Raw genomic sequence first — 9,620 nt, 5'->3', positions numbered from 1 at the left:
GCGGGTTGCATTTGTGTCTAGAGTTCCCATTGGCTGAGTTCTTGGCGGGAGGCATTTCTCTGGGTGTGTCTATCTTATTGCCTGAGGCTTGGGAAGCGTCTTCTTGCAGACTGTTATTTCACGTCTGAATTTAATTTGTGCTCCCACCGTGACCCGCTTTCCTCTTTAGACGGGGGAAGGCGTGTTACGTAACATTTCAGTGAAAACAAATAAAGTTATATAAGCACCTCACACCACAACAACATCGGATGACGTAATCGTAATGTCATCCTATGACATCACCATAATAACATGATGTGGAATAATTAACATCAGATTGTAGAAGCACAAATGCTTCCCCTCCCAAATAGCACCAGGAAAATTGCTATATATTTTCTGGTTCTGCTTCTGTGCCTTCAATTTTATGTCCCATAAAAATTCCATCCAATATTTCCCCCTCTCCCATTTAATTCAGATTTACTGTTTCTGCATTGGTTCTTTTCTTATCCATTTTAAATGGGCAACATAACATGGGTATTTTGATTAGAATGGCACATCGTACAGACATTGAGCAAAACTGGCATGTGTGACCCTTTTCCCAATAAAATAGCCACACACAAGCTGCTCCGTGACAAAAAGTTTTGCCTGCTTTTCCAGCACGTTTGCTTGGAAGCAATACAGAATATCACTTTATTGCTCTCAGACTCCAGTGGATGAGACAGATGGGAAGGACTACATTTAAGCAGGACTTCTCTCCTGCGTATTTGGGCGATTATGAGATATGAAAGACCCAACTCCTTCAGACATTAGTACACTTAGATCTGCAGTATGTAAGAACTGCAGTTAAATAACTGCAGTGTCTCCCTGCTTATTTAACTTATATGCAGAATTCATCATGCGAAAGGCTGGGCTGGATGAATCCCAAACTGGAATTAAGATTGCCGGAAGAAATATCAACAACCTCAGATATGCAGATGACACAACCTTGGTGGCAGAAAGTGAGGAGGAATTAAAGAACCTTTTAATGAGGGTGGAGAGCGCAAAATATGGTCTGAAGCTCAACATCAAAAAAACAAAGATCATGGCCACTGGTCCCATCACCTGGCAAATAGAAGGGGAAGAAATGGAGGCAGTGAGAGATTTTACTTTCTTGGGCTCCATGATCACTGCAGATGGTGACAGCAGTCACGAAATTAAAAGACGCCTGCTCCTTGGGAGAAAGGCGATGGCAAACCTAGACAGTATCTTAAAAAGCAGAGACATCACATTGCCAACAAAGGTACGTATAGTTAAAGCCATGGTTTTCCCAGTAGTGATGTATGGAAGTGAGAGCTGGACCATCAAGAAGGCTGATCGCCGAAGAATTGATGCTTTTGAATTATGGTGCTGGAGGAGACTCTTGAGAGTCCCATGGACTGCAAGAAGATCAAACCCCTCCATTCTGAAGGAAATCAGCCCTGAGTGCTCACTGGAAGGACAGATCCTGAAGCTGAGGCTCCAATACTTTGGCCACCTCATGAGAAGAGAAGACTCCCTGGAGAAGACGCTGATGTTGGGAAAGATGGAGGGCACAAGGAGAAGGGGACGGCAGAGGACGAGATGGATGGACGGTGTTCTCGAAGCTACAAACATGAGTCTGACCAAACTGCGGGAGACAGTGGAAGACAGGAGGGCCTGGCATGCTCTGGTCCAGGGGGTCACGAAGAGTCGGACACGACTAAATGACTAAACAACAACAAGAACTGCAGTTAGCAGATCTTGTTCCTCATTAATCCTTAATAACTTCAGATTATGAAATCACCACAGTCTCATGCTTGTAGCTGTTTCAAAGTACAGGGGAGCGTTTTGTCAGTTTGCATTTCTTAGTGCAGAAAATACTGATCTGATGTGTAGAGATCTTACCTATTCTAATTAATGCAAGAGGGGTCTGGAAGCTTCTCTGTGTAAAAGAAACAAGCAGGGGGTTCCTGATGTTTGGATTATTGCTTACGAGAAGCTGAGTACAGCTGGCTTAAACTGGTTCTGTTAATTTGTGGGTGAACATATCGGACAACACAGCAATTCTTCAGACAGCTCTTGTTTATTCACAGGCCAAAACTGAACTGAAGGGTTCAGCCAGCCTGCTTATATAGAGCTCCACTACAACGCAACAGTAACAACTTTCTGTAACTATCCAATCACTGAACGTCACTTTCAATTCCTTATTTGCATATGTGGACCTGAGTGAAAACTATCTACAGTATCCCCCTGCTGGCCCAGGGTGAGAACTTCAGTACATAACAGGTTCTCTTATCTCTTTCTGTGAAGGTCATGCTGACTATAAAAGTAGGGCCAGAAGGAGCCTGGGCTTCACTTTCTCTTTCTATTTCTTTTCCTTCTGGTGTGGTGTTCTGTATATAGTGTTAAGGTTTAGTCTTATTATAAGTATTATTGTAAGTGCTGTAAACAAAATCTGCTCTGCTCCTTATGGGGTATCCAAGAGCCTGTACAGAGTCCTTAAGCGGGTTCCCTATCGGTAGGAGAAATAACAGAGGTCAACCAGAGAATATTGAGAAGCAAAGCAGCTAATAAGCTTGATCTTTATTAAAACTGTTGCAACAGGGTCCTCACTCACCACATGCAGGAGGGAGGAGGAGCCCAGAACAATGGTGTTCAAGCCCTTATACGTATTGACTCTTTGGAATTGCCTGTAAGCTTAAGGCACCCCTTCATGGATCACTGCCTTGTCGTGGCGAAGGGGCTTGAATAACTCCAAGAATAATGAGCTATGCCATGCAGTGCCACCCAAGTTGGACAGGTCATAGTGGAGAGTTTAGACTAAATGTGATCCACCTGGAGAAGGAACTGGCAAACCACTCCAGTATTTTGCCTAGAAAACTCCATGGACATAAAAAAAGGAGAAGCTTTGAGAAGAAAGTGAGAGTTTCCAAAGCAAGCTCTGGTTCATGGGGTCATGGAGAGTCGAACAAGACTAAGAGGACTAAACAACAAAGCTTAATACATCCTACATACATCACAGAAGGGGCGGTCTAAAGCAGAAATCCTGTCTGGCAGGAAACCTGTTGGTGGGTTTACCTGGAGATCCTGGCTATTCTTTTGTGAAGATAAATACTTAATTCCTGAGTCCAAGTCTCAGGCTCACTCTATTCATACCCAAATGTACCCTTAAGGCAGGATTTGTGAGCACAGAGACAATGAGGAGGTTTTCCCATTTCCTTCCTCCTTGCAGGGAGACAATTCAGGTCAATTTTGGGAGAATCAAAAAGGTTTCAGGACTATTTTCCTATACTATTTAAGACACATGGTTTACATACTTATGTATGTTTTTGCCTTGTAAATTTATGAACATTTAATTTATATATTTGAGACCTTAAATTCTTGTAACAGTAAGTTTAAGTTAAGTCTGCTGCAACTGGATTTCTTATGGACAGTGCCAATCCTGAATGTATTGGATCTGGATGAAATACAGTCGAACCTCTGGTTACGAAAACTTTGGGAAGTACGCGCGGCAAACCCAGAGGTATTTTACTGTGTTTTGCCACATGCGCAGAAGCGGTCCTCAGGTTGTGGAAACCTCGGGATCCGACCGGACCGACCGGACCTGTCCGCAACCAGAGGTACCACTGCACTGTACAATTACCGCTGGTCTATTTTTTGGGAATCCTGTAATGTGTTTTTACTCTGCTAACTATACATTGGAATCTACTCTGGATCAACATTGAGTAGTATTCAATGACACATTTATCCTTGCTGTGTCTTCAGCACCGTTAAATGGGACGATTCAATAATTAGGTTGATGAACTGTGGCTGGAGAAATAGAGATTGTTCAATTTGTGAGCTGTAAAGCCAAATGTAGAGGGATGCCTCATCCAGGAAGATCTCCTGAAGATCTTTCTAAAGGCGGTTTTAAGGGTTATCATACCTGTGCAGGTGCCCACAGTCATTGGGGTGACCTAAACTGTCTCTTTGTTGTTGTTTAGTTGTGTCCGACGCTTCGTGACCCCCTGGACCAGAGCACGCCAGGCACTCCTGTCTTCCACTGCCTCCCGCAGTTTGGTCAAACTCATGCTGGTAGCTTCAAGAACACTGTCCAACCATCTCGTCCTCTGCCGTTCCCTTCTCCTTGTACCCTCCACTTTTCCAGGGAGTCTTCTCTTCTCATAAGGTGGCCAAAGTATTGGAGCCTCAGCTTCAGGATCTGTCCTTCCAGTGAGCACTCAGGGCTGATTTCCTTAAGAATGGATAGGTTTGATCTTCTTGCAGTCCATGGGACTCTCCTACCATTCTCCATTTGGATGATTACTGGACCAAGTTCAAGTTCAGGGGCAGACTCGGGTAATCTTTGATAACATGGCGCCCTGAGCGAGCCCAAAATTTGGCGCCCCAAAATATATCTTCTCAATGATGGATCTTCTCAATTTTGCACTCAGTGCCCCCTGCAAGGAAACAACTTGCACTGCCCTAAATACAATGCTGTTACAATTAGTAACTAATGCCCTGGACACATCCAGAACACTGCTGTCCCTGACAGTGTCTGGGTGGAAATAGTTGTTTTTTTAAAAAGTCTGGGAAAATCTGGACGTATGGCAGCCTGGAAAATACCCTGATGTTGGGAAAGATTGAGGGCACAAGGAAAAAGGGACAACAGAGGATGAGATGGTTGGACAGTGTTCTCGAAGCTACCAGCATGAGTTTGACCAAACTGCGGGAGGCATTGGAAGACAGGAGTGCCTGGCGTGCTCTGGTCCATGGGATCACAAAGAGTCCGACACGACTAAACAACTAAACAACAACAACAATGTCAGCAGTGCTATTTTTGCCGACTTCCTCCAAAATAGCTCAAAAATGGCAAATTGTTTTTGCAATTTTGCAAAAAAGAAAAAAGAAATATCTCAACAACTTTTCTGTCTGTATTTTAACGGTTTGAAATACGCCAACCCTATCTTAAGAGCTTGGGATCAGTTTACTTGAGGGATCACCTTTCCAGTGCCACATAACACCCCCTCCACATCTGGAAGAAAGTGAGCTTTTCATCAGGCAGCATCTACACTTTGGAACCTCCTGCCTATTCACCTCAGGCAGACAGTGTACAATTTTTGGTGACTGAGACTCTTGAGAGTCCCATGGACTGCGAGAAGATCAAACCTCTCCATTCTGAAGGAATTCAGCCCTGAGTGCTCACTGGAAGGACAGATCCTAAAGCTGAGGCTCCAATACTTTGGCCACCTCATGAGAAGAGAAGACTCCCTGGAAAAGACCCTGATGTTGGGAAAGATGGAGGGCACAAGGAGAAGGGGACGACAGAGGACAAGATGGTTGGACACTGTTCTCGAAGCTACCAGCATGAGTTTTGACCAAACTGCGGGAGCCAGTGGAAGACAGGAGTGCCTGGAGTGCTCTGGTCCAGGGGGGTCACGAAGAGTCGGACACAACTAAACGACTAAACAACAACAAACAGCACAAACTGTCGACCAGCAGAGGGCAGCTGTGTCATACACAGATCATCTCAGGTTCCAAATCAATTCCAGGCAGCATCAAGGCTGTGTAACACATTCGCAGCTTGAGATGCTTTTTCCCCCTGCTGTGCTTCAAGTTGCATATTTACGGTGCTGCTTCTTGCACCAGAGATGGGATGGGCAAGGATATATTTCACCCAACCTGTGTTACCTGTTTGGTTTCCCCACCCCTGAAACCCACCCTTCCCAAACCAATTCAATGAAGCTGTAATCCGTGTATGCAAAACAGATGAAATGCGCATACCTCAAGCCCTTAAAGCAGCCATGATTTGGGGCAGACCCACACTATATGTTTAAAGCACATTGCTTAATACACACCCTATCCAAATCCTGGCTGCTGTAATTTCTTATAGGTGCTGGGAATTGTAGTTCTGTGAGTGGAAACTACAATTCCCAGGATTCTTTGGGGTTAGTCCTGTGATTTGAATGCACCTAACATTTTTCAAAGAGGGCCAGATTTGATGAAGTGAAGGGCCGTGGGGGCCGGCCAAACTTGTTGAGCTTGTTTTTAGGATTGAAGTTGTTGAGGTTTTTTTAGGATTTTACCCCAGGAAGTAAACTGCCACAGGGGCTGGACTGAGCTGATTAACCGGATTAGGCCCCCGAAATGGACTTTGGACATGCCTGGCCTAAGGCTTTGAACCAAATCAAGCCATCGTTTCTCCTGATCCTGATCCCTTGGCACTGTAGAATATGAAAGGTTGTGGGTTCGAATCCCGTGCTGCAGCAGGTTGGACTAGACGATCTTGTGGTCCCTTCCAACTCTACAATTATGTGATGCGATAGGAATTTTATGGTCTTAGATATATGGTAATGTTCATAACCGCACGTACATAGATCAGCACAGGAAGGCCAACCTGGAACCATTTGGATTCCTAAAGTGACCAAATGTTTTCTCTGCAAGGTCAAAGTGGGAAACCTCCCCATTGTCTCTTTCCTCACAAATCCTGTCTTAAGGACACATTTAAGATATGAATAGGGTGTGAGCCTGGGACCTGGCCCAGGAACTAAGTATTTATCACTACAAAAGACTGGCCAGGCTCCCCAGGCAATCCAATCAAGTAACCTGCCAGACAGGAGATAAACAACAACAGGAGAAAAACAATATTCAAATTTCTGTTTTAAGACCGCCTTTTCTGTGATGTATCTGAGGGGTGGTCTTAGGTTACACCCCTTCTGTGATGTATGTATGATGTTTCTGGGGGTGGCCTTGATCTTATTGTTGTTTAGTCGTTTAGTCGTGTCCGACTCTTCGTGACCCCATGGACCAGAGAACGCCAGGCACCTCTGTCCTCCACTGCCTCCCGCAGTTTGGTCAAACTCATGCTGGTAGCCTCGAAAACACTATCCAACCATCTCGTCCTCTGTCGCCCCCTTCTCCTTGAGCCCTCCATCTTTCCCAACATCAGGGTCTTCTCCAGGGAGTCTTCTCTTCTCATGAGGTGGCCAATTTCAAAAGTCTTTATAAGGCCTTGCCCACCATTGTTCTGGGTTCCTCTGCCTTTCCTGCGAGTGAGGGGAGCACCCTGTTGCAACAGATCAATAAAGATCAAGCTCACTAGCTGCTTTGCTTCTCAATGTTCTCTGGTTGGCCTCTGTTATTCTCTCCTACCAATAGGGAATCTATGTAAGGACTCTATATGGGCTCTTGGATACCCCATAAGGGAAAAGGGCAATTTTTGTTTACAACAATGATAATCCTAAGACCCAGGCTCACACATCGATTGGGAATGTCTGCATTTTCACACAACCTTTCTCACTCGCCAGTCGCCACCCCCCCTTCCTTTAATTTTGGGTGCCCTCTTTCCCAGCCCATCTCCCGCTCTCCTTTTCAAGACTTCTGGGAGACAGAGAGGCATTTGTCTGCTATTGGGGAGGGGGTTTACACCCTGTCCACCAAGCTGTGGGGACAATTGCAGAACAGCTTAATCTTTTTACCCCAGATGGGAGCAGATGCTTGTGGTGAGGTTTCCCCCTCTCAATGGCCGGCCTTGTTCTCCATTACTCACTCGAGTCGAAACGGTTACAAACAGGCAAACCCTGAATGTGCCCATTGATGGGGTTCGTTCCCCCTCTGCCTAATGAGGTGGGGGCAAAGCGCAAAGCTTGTACACCCCGCCGGCGCCACTCCAGCGTCGGCGTTCGGGAGGACTTTCTGAGCGCCACAATGCTGAACAGTTTACATGGCAACCTGTTCTGACTCAAAATGGAGCCACATCTGCACCATGCATTTAAAGAAGCATTAATGGGCCACTTTGACAGCCATGCATTCTCTCAGAGGCTCCTGGGAACTGTAGTTTGTTAAGGGTGCTGAGAGTTGTTAAAAAGCTAAAGCTAAAGGACCCCTGACAGTTAAATCCAGTCGCAGACGACTCTGGGGTTGCGGAGCTTGTTATGTACTGAAATTCTCACCCTGGGCCAGCAGGGGGATACTGTAGATAGTTTTCACTCAGGTCCACATATGCAAATAAGGGATTGAAAGTAATGTTCAGTGATTGGATAGTTACAGAAAATGGTTACTGTTGCGTTCTAGTGGAGCTATATATAAGCAGGCTGGCTAAGCCCTTCAGTTCAGTTCTGTTCTGGCCTGTGAATAAACAAGAGCTGTTTGAAGAATCGCTGTGTCATCTGATATGTTCACCCACAACTTAACAGCGCTCATCTCGCTTTAAAGGCTGAGGGAGCTGGCGTTTGTCTGCAGACAGTTTTCGGGGTCATGTGGCCAGCATGACTAAGCTGCTTCTGGCACAATGGAACACCAAACCAGAGCAGCGCACGGAAATGCCGTTTACCTTCCCGCCACAGCGGTACCTATTTATCTATTTGTACTGGTGTGCTTTCAAACTGCTAGGTTGGCAGGAGCTGGGACAGAGCAACAGGAGCTCACCCCGTCACGGGGATTAGAACCACCAACCTTTCTGATCAGCAAGCCCAAGAGGCTCAGTGGTTTAGACCACAGCACCACCTGTGTCGCGAGAGTTGTTAGGAGACTCGTATTCCCCTCACAGAGCTCAGAGTGGTTTAACAATCAACCCCTCTTCGCAGGGAACTCTGGGAATTGTAGCTCTGCCAGGGGAATAGGGGGCCTCCTAACAACTCTCAGCTGGGAGTTCGAAATTCGCCAGGCACTAGGTGCATTTTGCACCCGGCTATCAGCCACTTGCGACCAAGCAAAGATGCCCGGGTGCCAGGATGGTGCCTGACGTCTCTGTTAGGATATTTCCGTTCCACCTTAAAAGGGAGCAGGCTTTGTGAGTCACAGAGTCTGCGTATTTCCTGTTCACAGGATATTTATGTTTGCTGTTGCTTTCGTTTCTCTCTCTCTCGGTGCCTGAACATGCTAGCAGGCGGTCATGTTTTTCTTTGTTCTGACCAATGCTGAATAAACTTTCTAAATAATGTTCTCCTGAGTGCAACTTTCGCTGTGTGAATTCTGCTGATAGAGCGTGCATCAGTTCTGGAATGTGGAAGGCTATTTTCTGGAGCTTATGTCGCTAATTGCTGATACTGTATCTACGGGAGGTTGATGGACGTCCGGAGTCTGGAGTCGGCATGGAGGCAGTGACGGCCTATGTCTCCCTGGCAGTATCCCAACAACAGGTTATGGGCCCAGGCTGTGTGTGACAGTCTCCACCATCTGGAGGTGCATGCTTGGGGATTCTTGGCTCTTGACTGTTTTCAGCAACACATCCTGTAGAATTCTGTCTGCACAATCAGAACGAATTTCAGGAACCAAAAAGTCATATTGAAAAATACAACTTTTGAACCGCCTGGCCCCAAAATGGCAACTAGGCATTCCGTTTTGGTGACTGCAACCCTGATTTAAGGAGCCATTTGGCACCTAATAAAACCACAAAGCCTAGGACTTGCCAATCAGAAGGTCGGCAGTTTGAATCCCCACACCGGGGTGAGCTCCCGTTGTTCGGTTCCTGCTCCTGCCAATCTAGCAGTTCAAAAGCACGTCAAAGTGAAGTAGATAAATAGGTACCGCTCCAGCGGGAAGGTAAACGGCGTTTCCGTGCGCTGCTCTGGTTCGCCAGAAGTGGCTTAGTCATGCTGGCCACATGACCCGGAAGCTGTACGCTGGCTCCCTCGGCCAATAAAGCGAGATGAGCGCTGCAACCC

General features: G+C 46.2%; 2 long non-coding RNA genes across 2 annotated transcripts in view; one reads left to right on the top strand and one right to left on the bottom strand.

Moving 5' to 3' along the window:
- The window catches only part of LOC309376242, a 266,043-nt gene that overhangs the window by 251,520 nt on the left and 4,903 nt on the right, over positions 1-9,620 (bottom strand). The window lies entirely within an intron of this gene.
- The window catches only part of LOC309376249, a 319,563-nt gene that overhangs the window by 305,933 nt on the left and 4,010 nt on the right, over positions 1-9,620 (top strand). The gene's annotated exons all lie outside the window — the stretch shown is intronic.

The sequence above is a fragment of the Podarcis melisellensis genome (assembly GCF_964234715.1).
Source record: "Podarcis melisellensis genome assembly, chromosome: 8".
NCBI lineage: Eukaryota > Metazoa > Chordata > Lepidosauria > Squamata > Lacertidae > Podarcis > Podarcis melisellensis.
This window is presented reverse-complemented; position numbering and strand designations above follow the sequence as displayed.